The sequence below is a fragment of the Dendronephthya gigantea genome, unplaced genomic scaffold (genome assembly GCF_004324835.1).
Source record: "Dendronephthya gigantea isolate DGI-Jeju-01 unplaced genomic scaffold, DenGig_1.0 000058F, whole genome shotgun sequence".
Taxonomy (NCBI): Eukaryota; Metazoa; Cnidaria; class Anthozoa; order Malacalcyonacea; family Nephtheidae; genus Dendronephthya; species Dendronephthya gigantea.
This window is the reverse complement of record NW_021163068.1, coordinates 435274-445995: the sequence shown is the minus strand read 5'-3', so window position 1 is coordinate 445995 and position 10722 is coordinate 435274. Positions and strand designations below refer to the sequence as shown.

Sequence of the window (10722 nt, the reverse complement as noted above, 5' to 3'; positions counted from 1 at the left end):
AGGCATTTTTGCCGTACGAAAGTGTTATCAAAGACGTGTCATTACTATAATATGCTTGAACAAGGTACTACCACTAAGAAGTGTTTTTATTTGGCTATTCGGCCATTGCCATTGGCGAATACAGTATCGTCAGAGATTGTTTGGTATTTCCCTTGCAAATAGACACTTTAAATTTGAGGGCTTTCCCCTGTCAATCTAACTAGAGTGATGAATTTATATGGTCCATTCATGTTCGGAACCTAGAGTCTTTAGTCTGTTTTTGCATTCAATTCGGCACATAAAAAGTCCGACGTCTAGAACGGGCCTGCATTTTATTGCATGCCTAACAAGCTCATTTAAACAGGAACTTATTGTTAATTTCTGTATCTCTTGTTGTAGATGATTCCTGTACAAAAGAGTTGGCATCGGAGATTTTGGATATTGAGGATCTTGTTCGACTTGGGAAGAAAGAAAGGTGACAATAAATGCGACAAGTTCGTGTAAGTCATTTTGAGCCTGATCGTTTTGATATATTTATTATTTTTATAGTCGCTGTCCTTATTTCATCTGTGAAAAATTCCATTTGTGAAAAATGCTGACATTGTATTCATGCCGTACAATTATTTAATCGATACAAAGGTATTTGACTCGACTCTTCGATTTGACTGCTTTTAAAGCCGATTTTCCGCCTAAAAAAATTCACTCTCGTGAAAAGAAGCGGTTTTAAATATTTACCGCGAGTTGCTTGGTATGTATTTTTGAATCCATAAGCCTGCATGCATTCTTTTGAACGTAAGAGATCAGTATCTTCGTATACCTACCATCCCCTCCCCCCTAGCATCGAGCCTGTATCTGTAGGGATAGCTCATTCAGCTGAATTGGTCAAGATATATTAAATATATCCAACAAAGTTTTCCTCTTTAATATAGTCATGACAATCAAACGACATTGATATTTCAAAGAGTATTATCATCTTCGACGAAGCACACAATATTGTAAGGGGATGTTCTTTATGTATAAAGAATAAAATACCTCCTTTCAAAGATCATCACACAGAAATTTTCTGTGGATCTTTTGAGTATGGAAGACTTAGTTGTTGCATGATTGTAGCAAGCAACCTGCAGACCTCGCTTCTACAAGACAACAACTGCTAAAGTTCTTCCGGAAAAAAGCACAGCCAAAAATCGCAATGATGCCACAATTGGTACAGACCTGTAGATAGGTTCCTAAAGCTAAAAAATATGAAATCTGAGCAAAAGGTTTCTTGAGTAAGTTCAATTAACCGCCGAATGTTTTAAAACAGAACTTTTTCCTTTGCACACATTCTGAAGTACATTATAATTTTGAATTTAACAACTCGTGGCCTAATGTAAAACGACGAACAGGACTGTAAATCTGATGTTCGGCTAAAATGGCTCAAGATAAATCACCTTTGAAGAAAGAATCACTACGTATATTATAGGCACTTTTTGAACACTCTGGTGTAAATGAGAGTCAACGAGGCTTAAGAAATCGTTGTACATTACCACAAGATTGTAGATTGCATACTTCAGCATAAATATGTACTTACATAAAATAATTATAGGTACTTATTTATACTATACTTTCCATATTACGAGGTAATCGCGAACGCTGACTCAGTGTCTCGCTTGCTCACCAAAACTCGCGGGCGCAAAAGTATTATTATCTACGTCAACAAGGACCGCTCACTTGTCGAAATTTTTCGAGAGGTTCACATTTCGCGAAGTTAGTTCGTTGCAAATTGTTTTCAAAGGCGTGTTATATTGCTGTTCAATATTCTACATTGAAATTATCGAGAAAATATGTAAGTATATTTAAGATTTTATTGTTTAGTGTAAAAATAATTGTGGTTTACATATATTTTTTGTTTTAATTCATTTTGCGTATTATTAAGTGGCTTAATTTATAAAATATAAGGAGAAAGAAGTGTTTACACAGTTCCGCTTGTGTTTCGAAAGGAAGAGAATTTAGTTCACCGTCGAAATCGACAACGTAAACTGGTTTTGAGATTTGATTTAAAAAATGGAAATCAAAATTATACTTAAACACGGCAGTTCAGCGGAACGAACAAAGTAAATGCACGCGCAAATAAAAACGCGCGCGTAAATCCAAACGCCCGTTCCACGTCAATTCACGCTTTTGTAATAAGAATTTTTGTGTAACATCTTTACATTTAGGCGTATGAATGGCCTAGAACTGGGTTCTGCGTGTTTTGGGGGCCTCACTCTCTAAACGTTTAAAACTTTTAACATTATTCATGCATTTTTTCTTTCCCCTCTGTCCAGGAATATCAATTCTAATGATTCTCGGATCTCCTATAAGGTATGAATTAGTTATTTTCTTTTGTGGACGGCTCTGTGATTTTAGGGATGAATTGGAAATCGGGAATTAAAGCAGTACTTTATTAAGCTTATAAACGTTCTAATTTTCACAGGAGGAATCAGTATTTTCGTTTGAAGAAGAAACGTTTGAGAGATCTCTGAGGTATGATATTTATTGCGTATAGCTATAACATAAGGATGTTTTATTATATTGACACGTGTTTGTCTTCATTTTGGGCAAATATTATTCATCTGTGATACGAAAAAATAACGATGATAATAATACGTATTTTATTATAAAGTATAATAAAAGGCATTCCTTGCGTCACGACAAACCATACAAGTGCTTCTTACCCATTTAGCTACCCTCATCTTTCAACGCAAGGGGGAGATGTTAAGTTTATATGGAATTTTTCTTGTGTCAGTAGGACAAAAAATTTGGCAAACTTTCTGGGAGCGGTTGTTCGAAAAGCGTTTAGCTTAAACGGTGCATGAATAAGCCAAAGTTTAAAAATTCTCTCATACATTTTGTATACGGCTTTGTAATAAGAATTTTTGTGTAACATCTTCATATTTAAGCGTATGAATGGCCTAGATTTGCGTTCTGCGTGTTTCTCACTCTCTAAACGTTTAAGACTGCGCTTCGATCTTTAAGGGAATTTTTGTTTAAAACTTTTTAACATTATTCATGCATTTTTTCTTTCCCCTCTGTCCAGGAATATGAATTCTAATGATTCTCGGATCTCCTATCAGGTATGAATTAGTTATTTTCTTTTGTGGACGGTTCTGTGATTTTAAGAATGAATTGGAAATCGGGAATTAAAGCAGTACTTTAATAAGCTTATAAACGTTCTAATTTTCACAGGAGGAATCAGTATTTTCGTTTGACGAAGAAACGTTTGAGAGATCTCTGAGGTATGATCTTTATTTACATTGCGTCTAGCTATAACATAAGGATGTTTTATTATATTGACACGTGTTTGTCTTCATTTTGGGCAAATATTATTCACCTGTGATACGAAAAAATAACGATGATAATAATATGTAATATTTATTATAAAGTATAAATAATAAAAAGGTATTCCTTGCGTCACGACAAACCATACAAGTGCTTCTTACTCATTTAGCTACCCTCATCTTTCAACGCAAGGGGGAGATGTTAAGTTTATATGGAATTTTTTTTGGTGCCAGTAGCACAAAAAATTTAGCAAACTTTCTGGGAGCGGTTGTTCGAAAGGCGTTTAGCTTAAACGGTTCATGAATAAGCCAAAGTTTAAAAATTCTCTCATACATCTTTTATACGGCTTTGTAATAAGAATTTTTGTGTAACATCTTCATATTTATAGGCGTATGAATGGCCTAGAATTGCGTTCTGCGTGTTTCTCACTCTCTAAACGTTTAAGACTGCGCTTCGATCTTTAAGGGAATTTTTGTTTAAAACTTTTTAACATTATTCATGCATTTTTTCTTTCGCCTCTGTCCAGGAATATGAATTCTAATGATTCTCGGATCTCCTATAAGGTATGAATTAGTGTTTTTCTTTGGTGGACGGTTCTGTGATTTTAAAAATGCATTCGAAATCGGGAATTAAAGCAGTACTTTAATAAGCTTATAAACGTTCTAATTTTCACAGGAGGAATCAGTATTTTCGTTTGAAGAAGAAACGTTTGAGAGATCTCTGAGGTATGATCTTTATTTACATTGCGTCTAGCTATAACATAAGGATGTTTTATTATATTGACACGTGTTTGTCTTCATTTTGGGGAAATATTATTCATCTGTGATACGAAAAAATAACGACGATAATAATACGTAATATTTTATTATAAAGTATAATAATAAAAAGGTATTCCTTGCGTCATGACAAACCATACAAGCGCTTCTTACTCATTTAGCTACCCTCATCTTTCAACGCAAGGGGGAGATGTTAAGTTTATGCTGGATTTGTTCTAGTGTCAGCAGGAGAAAAAAATTAGCAAACTTTCCGATGCCTGTGAGAAATGGCCTTCGGCAGAAATCAAACCTTCTCCTTTATGATGCCGGTGCAATGATCTTTTTTTTGAGCTACACGGGTAGCTCATAGGAGCGAGCGTTGTTAGTGTGTATTTACGATGGTAATGTCGGCATCGCAAAGGCGTAGGTTTGAATTCTAACAAGGCAACGGTACCTGACAACTTTTTGCTTGACTATTCCTGGCTTGAATTTGGGATGCATGAGTAAAACTTAATATATTACGTAATATAAGACTTAAATAAACGTAATTGATTTACCTTCTGAATGTATAAACCTGTTCTTTTTTTTGGTGAGGTTACAGACTTTTACCACTTCAAGTCCCCTACATTAATACAAAATATCGTTTTTAGTGCTGGTAGTGTCCAGTGTTCATTTGATTACGTAAACGCGTCTCAAATCTCGGAGTATTCTGAGGTAAAGAATTTTTTATTATCAATTGAAAAATAAGTTTGCTTTTTTATCACGTGTATATTGATCTTCTAAACAGTTGCATAATTTTAGGTTGTATTCTAATTTTTCCTAATATAATTCATGATTTGAAACAAAGGAAATTACTCTAGTTGATGTTGTAAAATCCGTGCATAAATATTCTAGGAAGTAGTATGGTTATGAGATATTGAAATAACACATGTTATTATTTCAAAGGCGCGTCTTTGCTGTTTGAGTTTGAGAAGTCAGTTCAACTCTCCACTTAACCAGACTTTTTACTATTTACTATTTCAGTTTTTACGCTTCTTTGACATGGAGTATTCCTGGGATTGGTAAGATTTTATTTATCTAAGATTTCAGTCTTTCAAAGTGCTATAGATTGAGGGTTTTATGATGCGTTTTCTAAGCCGAATTTAGTGGGGCCATCCAATGGCCGCGGAAAATTGCTAAGTGTGCTAAATTTAAAACACGCCCCTGTTTGCGCCTATCTTTAACTTAGCGCAATATTTCTGGGCACCCTCTATTATATACGTCGACAAATATTTAGCTTCATGTTTGTACCGACAATTAGGTGGTAAAAAATAGGGCAGCAATTTCTAAATGCGATATTCTTCATCTTTCATTCTTTAACTAAATATTCTTCATTTTCATTAATACACAGTGGAAACCAACATTCTGCCGGTGAACTCTTCCAAATCTCACAGTCGTCTCAACAAATGGTAAGAAATGAGCAGCTTACAATCCAAAACTCTCTTTGAAGATTAAATTTATCTCAAAAATAACAATGAAAGATCGGCAAACTTCAGTACTTTTGATTCTAACAAGTTTTTGTTCAATAATATTTTGATATTAATGCAATAAAATAGAAACACAATAAGCACAAGTCAACTCACTAACCCATAACGATATTCTTTATGTTTATAGCTTCAATCTTGCTCAACTGCATTTCCAGATAGCACAAATGAAAGGTAGGCGCGGTATTTATTGATAATTTAAGATGGTGTAGCTACATGCAGTCCGTAAAGTAAACAAACAAGTTAACAACAGCTGTATTTATTAAAATATTCCCATTACACTCCTCAATTTAGATCTATTAAAAAAATTTTCAATTTATATTCCCAAGCATCTATGACGTGAAGAGAAAGCGTAACATTTTGAAAGAAAAACTCATCAAGTGGAAAATCATGAAAGAAAGCCAAGTCAAACCTTCCCAACCTTCAAATGTGCCACGCGTCACTAGAGTTGTCGATGGGGAAAACCTTGTTGAAGTTTGCAAGTCAAAAGGCAAGTCGATTCTAACGTTATAGAAATCACGAACCTATTTTTTTAGCATTTGTTTTTTTATTCTAAAATCCATTTTACTTTACATATTTCTTTAGTTATTTAGTTGTATTAACAAGCAATTGCTTTTGACTTTCAGGTGTGACATACTACTATATCGAAAATGGCTTGATTGGCGAAGGTGGATTTGGTGGAGTTTTCAAGGGTTATGCCATAAAAGGAACCAAAAAAACACCGGTAATTTTTACAAAATGTCTCTTCTTCCTAAAACAAACAATCCTCGGCATTATTTGCCATATTGCCCTCCATGCTTCTGAGATGAAGTAAAATGTCCAAATCTTACTAGTTGTCAGCCATACCGTTGAATTTTTCAGGAAAACCATCGATGTAAGTGGTTAATTTTTTTCTTCTCTTAGGTCGCCCTGAAATTTATAGATTATAAAACGGTTCGTGAGTATCGCAAGGTGAGTTACAGTAAGGTCGTAGAAACTCCACGAGGTTGAAGTTTTAGGGGCATAGGAGATGATATAGCTTACAGTCCGTGAAAATTGAGTGTTGCAAACATATTAAATGATTAATTTTGTTAGCCGTTTGCACTCATGACGACGTTGAATTGCCATTTTGAATCAAAGAGGTATCTAATTTCCAGTCTGAATTTCAAAATTAAATTAAGTTACCTAAAATTTCGTGAAATCAGCAATGGTTCTTTGATCGTATCAAAGATTTGTGTAGCATGAAGAAAAGTAATCATTTTCGCATTGTGCACCTCCACTTTTGAAACAGCGGACAGAAGCGGGTACTGTACTAGGACACTCTATCGAACAATTGTCTTCGTTTGCTAAACAACGATATCGAATTCTCCTACAATTGTTCTTTAACAGGATAAAGACCTCGGTGATGTACCAAGTGAAGTGTATTTCCTGAAGAAGATGAAAGATCATCCAAATGTCATCAAGTTCTATCATTATCAGTCTTTATCATCTGAGGAATTTGTGATCATTTGCGAAAGACCGACTCATTGCAAAGATCTCCGAAGCCTCATGTGGGACGTTGGAGGTTTCTTCACCGAGGATGAAACTCAACAATGCATGAAGAAGTTGGTCAACGTTGTATTGGCGATGTCCAAGAAGAACATCGTTCATCGTGATCTGAAATTGGAGAACATCCTTTATGATTTTGATACTGGTGAAATCAAGTTGCTTGATTTTGGATTTGCAGGCTATAATAAACCTGGCAACCTAGTTGACGCATTCTGTGGTGAGTAAACTTTCCTGGAATGTCATGAATAATTTACCTCTGCAACCTCGTACCAGCGCGGGCCTTGGAGCGGAGGTAAAAAGACCCTGGGTACGAGGTTGTTATCTCTGTTGTCTGAGTTTTAATCACCAAATTCCGTTCCCATGCACCTTTAGCGTGAGATTTTGTTATCATAAAACAAATTTGTCTTTCCAATTTCTCTTCCAAAGTAGCAATTCATCAGCTACATTGTTAAAAATCCTTGATCGAACCTGTGAGAATTTACTTTTTCAGGTTTCAAAATACTGGCTTTAATTTTAGTCAGGTTTAATCTGTTGTAAAACTATCAACCCCAGTAATATTTCTCATTTTCTTAAATTTCAACTTTTCCGGTCATTGCTTAGTAGTTTTATTCCATTCAAAAAGACTGGTTAATTGCATTGTACATGTTTTATTCCCTCAGGCACTCCATACAATATGCCTCCAGAATACATTCTGCATGAATTGTATGATCCTTGCAAGGAAGCTGTGCGGTCTATTGGAGTCATGATATATGAAATGTTGCACGGCGAACCAGCTTTTACGGATTACACAACATTTGCAGATGTTATATCAGGACCGCCAAAACTGGATGATTTATCTGAAGGTGAGTTAAATTCATGAAATTATAACAGGTTAGAGAAAGCCGGAAAATATAGAGATCAGCATTCATACATATATTCCCGAATTCCCTTTTGAAGTTGGAATGCATATCAATCACACCAACCGTTGTTGCTAAGAATATTTAAATCTTGCTTGTTGTTTTTTCGTTTTTCTCATATATACGACAAGGCCATCCAGGATTTTGATTCGAATTTATCTGTAGATTTGCAAGACCTAATGAGAAAATTATTTAGCATGGACCCAGCGGCCCGACCAGTATAAAAAAAGTTGCAAAGCACTCCTGGTGAGTAACTTCACCTTCAACTAATATCAATATGTATTTCGGAGACGGTGTGATCCCGAAATAGTGCAACAATATGCCTAGGTTCCTAGTCAGTGGTCGCAGCGACGATGTAAACGTGCTTTACTGATGTACTGATGTTGAATACTGAGTTGTTAGATCATTAGATGTTTGTTACTATCCACCTTTGCTGGTTGCGAAGTCTTTGCAACGTTATTTCTGTCTAATCGTTTACGCTTTATGAGATATTGAATTCTGTATAAATTCTGTCTAATCGTTTACGCTTTGAAACAAGGCTGTGTTGTTGTGAAAGTTGTTTTGCTGTGTCTATTAGCATGACAATATTCTTCAAATCATCAGGATTAGGGGTCTATAGCAACAATTATAGAAATTATGTTTTTTTCTCTTTAAGGTTGCGAGTAAAGCGTTCATTTACTGAACGACTGTCATCCTTTTTCCGTCGTATTTTCCACAGACGTCGTGGTTCGTACGACGTCTCTGCCGTGGCCATGGCCAAACAAACGTCATTCCAGGCTCTTCACCAAACAGCTGGAAGCAAATCGCCAACAATCAGTGGCCAGTCATCTGTTGGCCAGTCATCGAACCAATCCCAGATAAACAGTCAGGAATTGTTGGAGACGTCTATGGAAGAAAATTACCAGGAATGGCCGATCACTGTCGATGAGCCGGCCAGCCATTGCGACCAGTAGTTACCATTCTGATGACAGGATATTCAGCTCCAGGCTTGTGGCTCCGGGTTCGCGAAAACGGAGCTGGAGTGGTTAGTTTTCATACAAGCCGATGTGGCCGCTTCGCTTTGGAAATCGAAAAATTTAAAAAGGCCTTAATTTTTCTTTTTTATATATATTCTTAAGAACATGGCCGAAAATGAGAGTCTTATTTAGTAGCTCCGTAAAGTTGGCTTTTTTTAAAGTTGGCGCAAAGTTGACTGGTCAGCGGCAGCTTTATAAAAGTTCGATTTACTAGCTTTACGACGAGTTTTTGTAAAAACTCAAAGATGGCCATTCGAGAGACAGCTTATGAGAATATCCTTATACTTCTAACCTTCTAGCTTGCGAAAACACGACAGGCAACTTCTGTAGCCGTCTGATTTCATGCACGCACCCGTGACATAAATTTTAATCCGGATCCCTTCGCGAAGGCAACTAGCCCGGTTACTGCGTTTTTCCACATAGGTTTATTGAACTGTAAATGTCATATGATCAATGTCAATGTAAATGTCATATGATCAAATGTTATATTGACATACAGACATTTACATTGACATTGATCATATGTGGAAAAACCTATGTGGAAAAACAAAAATTTGCAGAAACCGGGTTAGTTGCCTTCGCGAAGGGATTACATTTATATCACGGGTACGTGCATGAAATCAAATTGCTAGACTTTAAACAAGTTGCTTGTCGTGATTTCGCAAGCTAGAAGATATTCTCATAAGCTTTCTCTCGAATCGCCATCTTTTGGTTTTTACAAAAACTAAGCTAGTAAATCGAACTTTTATAAAGCCTTGCCGTCGCCCATGCCGCTGACCAGTCAACTTTGTGCAAAAATTAGCCAACTTTACGGAGCTATTGCGAGCAAACTAAATGAAATAAAACTCTCATTTTCGGCCATGTTCTTAACAATATAGCCTTAAAAGCAGAAGCGAAGCGGCCACATCGGTTTGTATGAAACCGGTTCGCGAACTCGGAGCCAGCTCCGTTTTCGCGAACCCGGAGCCACGAACGCCAAGCTGAATATCTTGTCATACCATTCTGCCATCAAATAAGACATCTCATTGGTGGCCAGTAGGAAGAACATATTTGCGAGCAGTGTTGACGAACTAAGCTAATGCTCTGAACTTATACAGCTATGAACTTATTCATGTTCTCGGTAATTGGTCAATCATGCTAGTGCCAATTGTTCTTTTTGGTACTCTCCTCCTTCAATGGTCGATCAATCGAAGTTGGAAATTCACCTGACCTGCACCATTCCGGAGAAAGTTAACATCACCATGTGGCAGCCACTGGCAGAGAGCTGCTTTGATCAACCAGAAAGTGTCGACAATTACCTATGAATCGTCTGAGAGTATTCTGCTGAGAACTCTCGGCCATTATAAGACCAATGGTCTGACTGTGATTGCAGGAGAGTAAAGGAGCATTAAAACTAGTTTAGAGAACAGGCTGTGCAAATGTTTGTATAAGATCAATTGCAAACATCATTGTAAATAGTTGTTAAGTGCATGAAATTATGAATATATATCATTATATGATAGCATTGTAAGTTTGAATTTTTCGCAGTGACTACTAAAACAAGAATTCTCTGCAGGCGTCACGGCTTGATACGCCATTATGCATAAGATCTATTTCAGGTTCAGTGGAGTTTAAGCTAGCTTTTAGCTCTTAGATTACAGACTTTACCGCTATTTTACAAGTTATTCAACCATCCTGGTTAAGCATGAGTTCAGTGCCCGTCCTGAGAAGACTGAGTACTAACGAA

The 10722-nt window shown here is 36.4% G+C and overlaps 1 long non-coding RNA gene across 1 annotated transcript; it reads left to right on the top strand.

Moving 5' to 3' along the window:
- Positions 1–1092, top strand: LOC114529897. Its single transcript, XR_003687708.1, has 4 exons — positions 1–64; positions 379–454; positions 529–618; positions 909–1092. It is a non-coding gene; the product is annotated as an uncharacterized LOC114529897 (long non-coding RNA).
- Positions 1093–10722: the final 9630 nt, after the last annotated feature.